The 9,802-nt window shown below is 43.1% G+C and overlaps 1 pseudogene; it reads left to right on the top strand.

Annotated features, from left to right (window-relative positions):
- Positions 1 to 3,468: 3,468 nt before the first annotated feature.
- Positions 3,469 to 4,653, top strand: LOC112830906 (zinc finger protein 200 pseudogene; annotated as a pseudogene).
- Positions 4,654 to 9,802: the final 5,149 nt, after the last annotated feature.

Here is a 9,802-nt window from a genome sequence, read left to right as displayed (position 1 = left end):
AATGGATCATGGTAAAAAAAAAAAAAAAAGCCATGAATCTATGTGCAGTATTCCCCTAGCGCTGGAGTTCTCCCATTCTCCTTGATCGATCAACTTGGTCTTGGCTTGCTGGCTGTTTGTGCTGATCTTCTGGGGGAGGGGCCTGTTGCTGTGGTTTCCAAATGTCTTTGCCAGAGGCGGAATTGCCCCGCCCTTGTTGGTCCGGGCTAAGGAAGCTGCTCCGGTTTGTTCTCAGGAGTTTTGTTCCCTGCAATCTCTCAGTACAGCTTTGGAGGACCAGGGAAGAAATGGTGGCCTCCCAATCTCCACCCGGAGGAGCTGAGAACTCGGGGCCCCGCTCCTCAGTGTGTCCCCAGAGAAAAGCAGTCACTCCCGTGTCCCCGGTCTCCGGCCGCACTCCGTGCTCACCCGGCCTGTGACCGAGCGTTGCTATCTCTGGCACCCGACCCCGCACGGAGTCTCCAAACCCAGCAGATCCCTGCAGTGCGTTCCCGCACCGCTCCTCCCCGGGAAGGAAGGGAAGTCTCCCCGGATTTGCTGCTTGTTGGGTCCCTGCTGGGGGAGCCGTGCCCCGACTGGGCCGCAGATCACAGTTTATGGCAACCCCGAGCTGAGAGCCCGCGACTCTGCTCCATCTCCACAGCCGGCTTCCCCGCTCTGATACCTGGGAGCTCTGGCGCACTCAGGCACCCCCGGTCTCTCCGCGACCCCAAGGGTCCTGAGACCACACTGTCCTGGGAGGATTCCACCCCCCGCTTAGCCACTGCAGCGACGTCCCTCCGCCAAGCCAACTTCTAAAAGGTCCGATTTTGTGCTCCCCGGCTCTATCACTTGCCAGAAGCGGCCAGCAGAGGCCCCTCCCCCGCCGTCTATCCTCCCGAATATCGCCTCGGATTCACTTCTCCGCACGACCTACCTTCCAGTAAGTGGTCGCTTCTCTGTTCAGAGAGTTGCTGCCACTCTCCTGTTCGATCTCCCGTTGAGTCCGCAGGTGTTCAGAATGGTTTGATCCCTATTCAGCTGAATTCCTGAGACCAGACGAAATCTAGGTCTCCTACTCCTCCGCCATCTTGCTCCGCCTCTCCATAGATTATGTTTTATGTTTATGTTAGATTTGATATCTTGACTTATGATGATTTGCTATATGATACTACATTATACTTAACTCAATAAAAGTAATTCTCAAAAAAGCAAGGATATAAGTAATTAAGGTAAATATAAATTATTTATATTTAAGTCCTAATTATTGGGGGAGGTAAGAACCTAGACACACACACACACACACATACACACACACACACACATTTTCCTTAACTAGATTCATAGAATATTGAACATTTTCTGACACATAACTTTTGCCTTCCTCTTACACATAAATATATTAACATTTTATGGTCATTCTCTCTCTTCCCCACATCCCAACCTTATACCTTTCCCTACACTTGAGCTGACCAATTCCTTTTTAATTTTATATACAAATATTGTTTAAAAGCCATAGTAAGTTTAAGTTATATCACTCATATCTAAATCAATCCACTTATGTTCTGCTTCATAATGATGTGACTGGAATTCTGAAAACTATATTTCTAGTTCTTTCAGATGGCTTCCTGTTTGGTTCCACCAATATGCGTGCTAGATTGAAACTGGAAGGCAGAAAGCTACGCTTCCCATCAGCTTCACTCCAGCCTCATTCCAGAAATGGCCCTTTACCATCAGGAGCTAATAGCCCTAGGGTCCAGTAATTTTAGTCCTCCAGGAAACAACATCACTGTGTTTCTTCATAAGTACTAGCACTTACTGGGAGATTACCCATTCCCAAAGGTCTGGACCCAAACTCTGTAGTGCCCAACTTCTGATCTCCTGAGGTATCAAGAGTAGCCATACAGTATTTCCTCCTCAGAGTTTGGACCTTAGCTCTGCAAAGCCCCTTCTCTACGTCCCTGTGCTATTAGCTGCAGCTGCATAGCACTCCATGCTCAAAGGTCTGAGTCTCATTTCCCCAGGACATCTTCTCTAAGTTTCCAGATTCTGGAAACCCCGACCCCTAACCTTCATGCCTCAGTCCTTAGGGGTGTAACTCTATTTAACTTTAGTGTTCTATTTTGATCTTTCCATCTTCTAATACTTCTCTATCCAATTCAATACACTAACTTCTTTCTGTTGCCCTCTTTAGTATGATTTCTCTGTTTCTAACTGGATCCTGAGTAGGATACTATATTGGTACAAAACGTAATCCCAAGAAACAAAACCTCATAAATGAAATTGATGGATTGGTTTGGCTGTATTCTTGACCTTGAAAAATGTGTGGAGCTCCTCACCAATGGGAAAAGAGAAATCAGTATTCTAATTCTTAGAATATCATGCATCATGATTAATTAAATTGTCACCTGTGGTTGATTGTTATCATGCATCTAAAGACACTTATGGAACCAAGCATCTACTTTTGATGCATATGGGCTAGGATATCTTATTACTGTATTAGACAGCATACAGAAAGACAGTGACAAGCTCAAGGCTTTAAACTCTTAGCCCAATTGACAAAGAACAGGAGATCTATATGCCCGTGAAATAATCTCTTATTTCCCTGAAAATCACTCTCAAAATCAACTGTGTGTGTTGCAGAATTAAAAACTAAGTTGAAGGGGGATGGGTTAGCCTGGTGATGGGTATTAAAGAGGGCACATTCTGCATGGAGCACTGGGTGTTATGAACAAACAATGAATCATGGAACACTACATCAAAAACTAATGATGTAATATATGGTGATTAACATAACAATAAAAAATTAAAAAAAAAAAACTAAGTTGAATTCACAGACTCTCAGGACTTGATAGCCCAAGGCTTGGAAAAAGAGTTACTGCAAGATGCCTACAAGCCATTTCATGTTTTTTGTTTGTTTCTTTGGTTGTTGTTGTTTTTTTTTAAGATTTTATTTATTTATTTGACAGAGAGAGCACAAGTTGGCAGAGGGAGAGGGAAAGCAGGTTCCCTGCTGAGCAGAGAGCCTGATGCGGGGTTTGATCCCAGGACCCTGGGATCACGACCTGAGCCAAAGGCAGACACTTAACCGACCGAGCCACCCAGGCACCCCTTATATTTTATTTTTAATACTCTTATATCTGCTAGTCACAAAACTTCAGAGTAAGCAGAAGTATACAACATAATGATCCATTGCACTGCTCAGAAAGGTATTATTATCTTGGAGTATCTGCATAGGGATGGTAGGACACAGTAAGTATTGATATAATTGTGCAGAGAAAGTTGATTAAGTATTCGGAAGGGGGAGGGGAGGGCTCGGCCTCTCGCACCTAGTTTCCCCGGTCTCTCTGCACCAGGGTCTCTGGGCCATCCTCTGCAAGGGCCCAGGGGCGACAGAGCACCTGAGAACTCAGCTTTCTGACAGATTTCCTTCAGTAAGAGGTGACTCCTGAAGCTCTGCAAAATGAGTGTGGTGTGTGATTGCAAGGCATGATGGCTGCAAAAGTGGTTCCAATGCCCTTAAAGCTAAAGTGGTCCTTTATACTGAGAGTTCCTCTGGACTCCAAGCTGGACCAAGACCTACTTTGAGATGCTACTAGTGGGCCCAAGATCATCCACCAGCTGGTTCTGGAGTACTTCCTCACCTTCTTGCCCAAGCCCATAATAACCAAGGTTATTATGAAGGATGTGAGCTCAAACTTTCAGAACAGACTGCAACCTCATCCCATGGTGAAGCTTCTGCCCAGAGAAGGAATCCAGCAGAAACAGGACACAGTGTCTCTGTATTTGAAAACTGAGCCTGAGGAACTGGTGGTCCTTGAGGATTTGAATATATTTCATTCCCAAGAAGAATGTGTGAGCCTGGATGCTACTCAACAGCCCACCTCAGAGAAGGAAGACAATGTTGGGGAGATGATGTTACTGGTTAATGACGTTAATCCTGAGAGTGAAGATCTTCAGAAGGAAACTATAGAGAATGAAGATCATAGAGAAGAGACTTCAGACTGTGATGAAGTAGATTGTTCTGCAGTCTCTGAGGAATCACCAGATTGCCATAAAGAAAGACTAAATACATCTATTCCCAAGCAAAGGAAAATGAGAAATCTTCTAGTTACCATTGAAAATGTTACTCCACTAGAGGAAATCTCAAAATATGTGGATATCAATTTGATTGCACTTAGCCAAAATCGGAGAACAAGATGGTACACTTGACCGTTGTGTGGGAAACAGTTTAATGAAAGTTCTTATCTTATTTCCCACCAGAGGACTCACACTGGAGAAAAACCCTATGACTGTAGTCACTGTGGGGAAAGCTTCAATCATAAAACAAACCTTAATAAACATGAGCGAATCCATACAGGAGAGAAACCTTATTCATGTTCTCAGTGTGGGAAAAACTTTTGTCAAAATTCTCATCGGAGTTGCCATGAAGGAATCCACATAAAGGAGAAGATATTTAAGTGTCCAGAATGTGGGAAAACCTTCCCAGAGAACAAAGAATTTGTGCTTCATCTGCAGAGTCATGAGGATGAAAGGCCATATAGTTGCAAAAAATGTGGGAGAAGATTTGGTCAGCTGTCCAACTGTACCTGGCATGAAAAAACCCACTAAGCATGAAAGACCCGAAAGTACAAATGGGATCAAGAAAAGTCTGATGATCCTGCCTCAATCTGAAATGTTTCATAAGGAATTCTGAATTCCCAGGCTGTCTGAAAATATACAGATATGTGAAAACCTTATTACGGCCAAAATTGGATAAATACCCATCTTGCCTAAAACCTCAAATTTTTAGAAAATTCACAGGGAAGAAAACATCCTCAAGGGCTATACCTCAGTTAGCATCCAGGATTAAGGAGCTTTCTTTTGGGAACTTATACAACAGTGTAGAGGCCACAGATCCCTTTCCCAAAATGGCTTTGAATATGAGTCTGGAGGCCACTCACCTGCAAGGTGAAAAGAGTGACTCAATGTATACGGAAAGCATATCTATTTTTCCCCCACATAGGAATTCACACTTGAGACAAAAAAATAATGCAAAGGTCCTTATCTGGAACTGTGTTTCCCTGAAAAAACGAAACTACTGATTTGTTAAGCCAATAGCTTCTGTTAGCAATTCACATAACCTTCTAAGAATACCCTGTTAAAGCTTGAGTGTTGAAAGGGATTGTTTACTCTGGAATATAGGAAAATACAGTGATTGAATGTCAAAGACTTACTCTCATTTTTATGTGATCTAAACAATTGATCTCAGTAACATTTGCATTTTGTAGTGAAAAGTGACTTTTACAGGAATACTTTCACAACATACTTTTAAAGTGTCTACTGTTCTTACTGTATTTTGCCAGCTATTGCTTAGACAGCTCTCTCATGCCTTTCCATTGCCAAAGGAGGTTGGATCGCTCAGGCCTAGCCACCCAGCCCCATTACTGGAAAAGCTCCTCAGAATCTCATCCCTCTGATGAGCCAAGAAGAAAACCTGCCTATTAAAGAAATCCAAGAGCCTGAAGAGGAAGAGGAAGACATTGGCTTAGACCCATGATTGGTCAATAAACTTACCATGTGCTTAATTCCCCTCCAAGCAGTCATCAGACCCTTGGTAATGGGTGGTCACTACCTCACAAGCAAAGTGTTTTATTTTTAGCAGTTGTCTCCAGTGGCTAGCTCACATTGCCCCTCAGGTAGACAAAATTCCAGAGTCTTCATTGTAGTGGATATTTGTTCTCTTTCACGTGATACCCAGACTTTCCTGACTTCCCTGCCCAGAGGCAAGACCAGCGGTACCTTCACAGTACCAATCCTGTGGTGTGTTATTTTAAAGATTCTTGATCAGGGGCGGAGCAAGATGGCGGAGGAGTAGGAGACCTGGATTTCGTCTGGTCTCAGGAATTCAGCTGGATAGGGATCAAACCATTCTGAACACCTACAAACTCAAAAGGACATCAAAGAAAAGAATAGCAAAAACTTTCTGAACAGAAAAGCGACCACTTACTGGAAGGTAGGACATGCAGAGAAGTGAATCCGAGGTGATATTCGGGAGGATAGATGGCGGGGGAGGGGGCCTCCATCGGCCGCTTCTGGCAAGTGATAGAGCCGCGGAGCACAAAATTGGAAATTTTAGAAGTCGGCTCCGCTGAGGGACAAGGCTACAGTGGCTAAGCGGGGGGTTGGAACCCTCGCGGGACAGTGTGGTCTCAGGACCCTCGGGGTCACAGAAAGACCGGGGGTGCCTGACTGCGGCCGAGCTCCCAGTTATCCGAGCGGGGAAGCCGGCTGCAGAGACGGAGCCGAGGCACGGGCTCTCAGCTCGGGGTTACTATAAACTGTGATCCGCGGCCCAGTCGGGCCACTGCTCCTCCAGCAGGGACCCAACAAGCGGCAAAGCTGGGAGACTCCCCTTCCTTCCTGGGGAGGAGCAGCACGGGAATGCACCGCAGGGATCTGCTGGGTTTGGAGACTCCACACGGGGTCGGGTGCCAGAGATAGCAACGCTCGGTCACAGGCCGGGTGAGCACGGAGTGCGGCCGGAGACCAGGGAGATGGGAGTGACTGCTTTTCTCTGGGGGCGCACTGAGGAGCGGGGCCCCGACTTCTCAGCTCCCCCGGGTGGAGATTGGGAGGCCACCATTTTCACCCTGGTCCTCCAAAGCTGTACCGAGAGCTTGCAGGAACAAAAGCTCCTGAGAGCAAACCGGAGCAGCTTCCTAAGCCCGGACCAACAAGGGCGGGGCAATTCCACCTCCGGCAAAGACATTTGGGAACCATGGCAACAGGCCCCTCCCCCAGAAGATCAGCACGAACAGCCAGCAAGCCAAGACCAAGTTTACCAATCAAGGAGAACGGGAGAACTCAAGCGCTAGGGGAATACTGCACATAGAATTCATGGCTTTTTTTTACCATGATTCATTAGTTCATCAAAGTTGCTTTTTGTTAACTGTTTTGTTTTTTATTTTTATTTTTCCCCTTTTCAACCAACATCTTATCAATCCCCTTTTTTTAAAAAAAACATTTTTTATTTTTCATTTTTAGAGTCATATTTTATCCCTTCATAGCAGTTACCCTTATTTTTGGCATATATATATAAGTTGTTCTCTCTTTAAAATTTTGAAATACAGTTTCTTCTAACAGATCAAAATATACCCTAAATCACTAGTGTATGCCTTGGTTCTAGTCTCCTGCCTGATCACATTCTCTCCCTTTTTCCTTTTTTTTTTTCTTAAATCTTCTTCTTTCTTTTTTCAAACAACTTCTTATCTTATCAAGTCCTTTTATAAAATCTTTTATAATTTTCATATTTACAGTCATCTTCCATCCCTTCATTGTATCAACCTTATTTTCTACATATGCCTTTCCTCCTTTAAAATTTTAGGAGGCACTTTTTTCTAACAGACCAAAATATGCCCAAATCTAGTGTGTGGCACTGATCTATGCACTAACCTGATCATATTTGATCATATTCTGCTTTTTTTGTATTGTTCTGTTTTTGTTTTTATCTTTTTTCTTTTTTTATTCTCTCTTTCTTTTTTGTTTCTTTCCCTTTCTTTTCCCCTGGTTTCAGGTCTTTTCTGATTTGTATACAGTATATTTGCTGGGGACGTTGTAAACTTGTTAGCATTTTGTTCTCTCATTCATCTATTCTCCTCTGGACAAAATGACAAGACGAAAAAAATCACCTCAGCAAAAAGAACAAGAGGTAGTACCATCTGCTAGGGACCTACTCAATACTGACATTAGAACGATGTTGGACCTAGAGTTCAGAATCATGACTTTAAAGATACTACCTGGGCTTGAAAAAAGTGTGGAAGTTATTAGACAAACCCTTTCTGGAGAAATAAAAGAACTAAAATCTAACCAAGTCGAAATCAAAAAGGCTATTGATGAGGTGCAATCAAAAATGGGGGCACTAACTGCTAGGATAAATGAGGCAGAAGAGAGAATCAGCGATATAGAAGACCAAATGATGGAAAATAAAGAGGCTGAGAAAAAGAGAGAGAAACAACTACAGGATCACGAGGGCAGAATTCGAGAGATAAGCGATACGATAAGATGAAACAACATTAGAATAATTGGGATCCCAGAAGAAGAAGAAAGAGAAAGAGGGGCAGAAGGTATATTGGAGCAAATAATAGCAGAGAACTTCCCTAATGTGGGGAAGGAAACAGGCATCAAAATCCAGGAGGCACAGAGAACCCCTCTCAAAATCAATAAAAATAGATCAACACCCTGACATCTAAAAGTTAAACTTAGGAGTCTCAGAGAAAGAGAAAATCCTGAAAGCAGCTCGGGAGAAGAGATCTGTAACCTACAATGGCAGAAACATTAGACTGGCAACAGACCTATCCACAGAGACCTGGCAGGCCAGAAAGGACTGGCATGATATCTTCAGAGCACTAAACGAGAAAAATATGCAGCCAAGAAAACTATATCCAGCTAGGCTATCATTGAAAATAGAAGGAGAGATAAAAAGCTTCCAGAACAAACAAAAACTAAAGGAATTGGCAAACATGAAACCAGCCCTACAAGAAATATTGAAAGGGGTCCTCTAAGCAAAAAGAGAGCCTAAAAGCAGCATAGATCAGAAAGGAACACAGAAAATATACAGTCACAGTCACCTTACAGGCAATACAATGGCACTAAATTCATACCTTTCAATAGTTACCCTGAATGTAAATGGGCTCAATGCCCCAATCAAAAGACACAGGCTATCAGATTGGATTAAAAAACAAGACCCATCAATATGCTGTCTGCAAGAGACTCATTTTAGACCCAAAGACACCCCCAGATTGAAAGTGAGGGGGTGGAAAACAATTTACCATGCTCATGGACACCAAAAGAAAGCTGGGGTGGCAATCCTTCTATCAGACAAATTAGATTTTAAAACAAAGACTGTAATAAGAGATAAAAAAGGACACTATATCCTACTTAAAGGGTCTATCCAACAAGAAGATCTAACAAATGTAAATATCTATGCCCCTAACGTGGGAGCAGCCAATTATATAAGGCAATTAATAACAAAAGCAAAGAAAATATTAACAACAATGCAATAATAGTGGGGAACTTTAACACCCCCGTGACTGAAAATGGACAGATCATCTAAGCAAAAGATCAACAAGGAAATAAAGACTTTAAATGAAACACTGGACCAAATGGACTTCACAGATATTTTCAGAACATTCCATCCCAAAGCAATGGAATACACATTCTTCTCTAGTGCCCATGGAACACTCTCCAGAATTGATCACATCCAAGGTCACAAATCAGGTCTCAACTGGTACCAAAAGATTGGGATTAATCCCTGCATGTTTTCAGACCACAATGCTTTGAAACTAGAACGCAATCACAAGAGGAAAGTCGGAAAGAACTCAAACACATGGAGGCTAAAGAGCATCCTACTAAAGAATGAATGGGTCAACCAGGAAATTAAAGAAGAATTTTAAAAATTCATGGAAACCAATGAAAATGAAAACACAACTGTCCAAAATCTTTGGGATGCAGCAAAGGCAGTCCTAAGAGGAAAGTATAGAGCAATACAAGCCTTTCTCAAGAAACAAGAAAGGTCTCAAATACACAACCTAACCCTACACCTAAAGGAGCTGGAGAAAGAACAGCAAATAAAGCCTAAATCCAGCAGGAGAAGAGAAATCATAAAGATCAGAGCAGAAAAATTAACAAGTCAAGGAACGACAGATGTTGGCGGGGATGTGGAGAAAGGGGAACCCTCCTACACTGTTGGTGGGAATGCAAGCTGGTGCACCCACTCTGGAAAACAGTATGGAGGTTCCTCAAACAGTTGAAATTAGAGCTACCATTTGATCCAGCAAGTGCA

This window comes from Callorhinus ursinus, unplaced genomic scaffold (genome assembly GCF_003265705.2).
Source record: "Callorhinus ursinus isolate GAN/ISIS: 27379988/994484 unplaced genomic scaffold, GSC_fseal_2.0 scaffold20, whole genome shotgun sequence".
NCBI classification, from domain to species: domain Eukaryota; kingdom Metazoa; phylum Chordata; class Mammalia; order Carnivora; family Otariidae; genus Callorhinus; species Callorhinus ursinus.
Note: the sequence above shows the minus strand (reverse complement) of the source record. Positions and strands in the feature narration are given on the sequence as shown.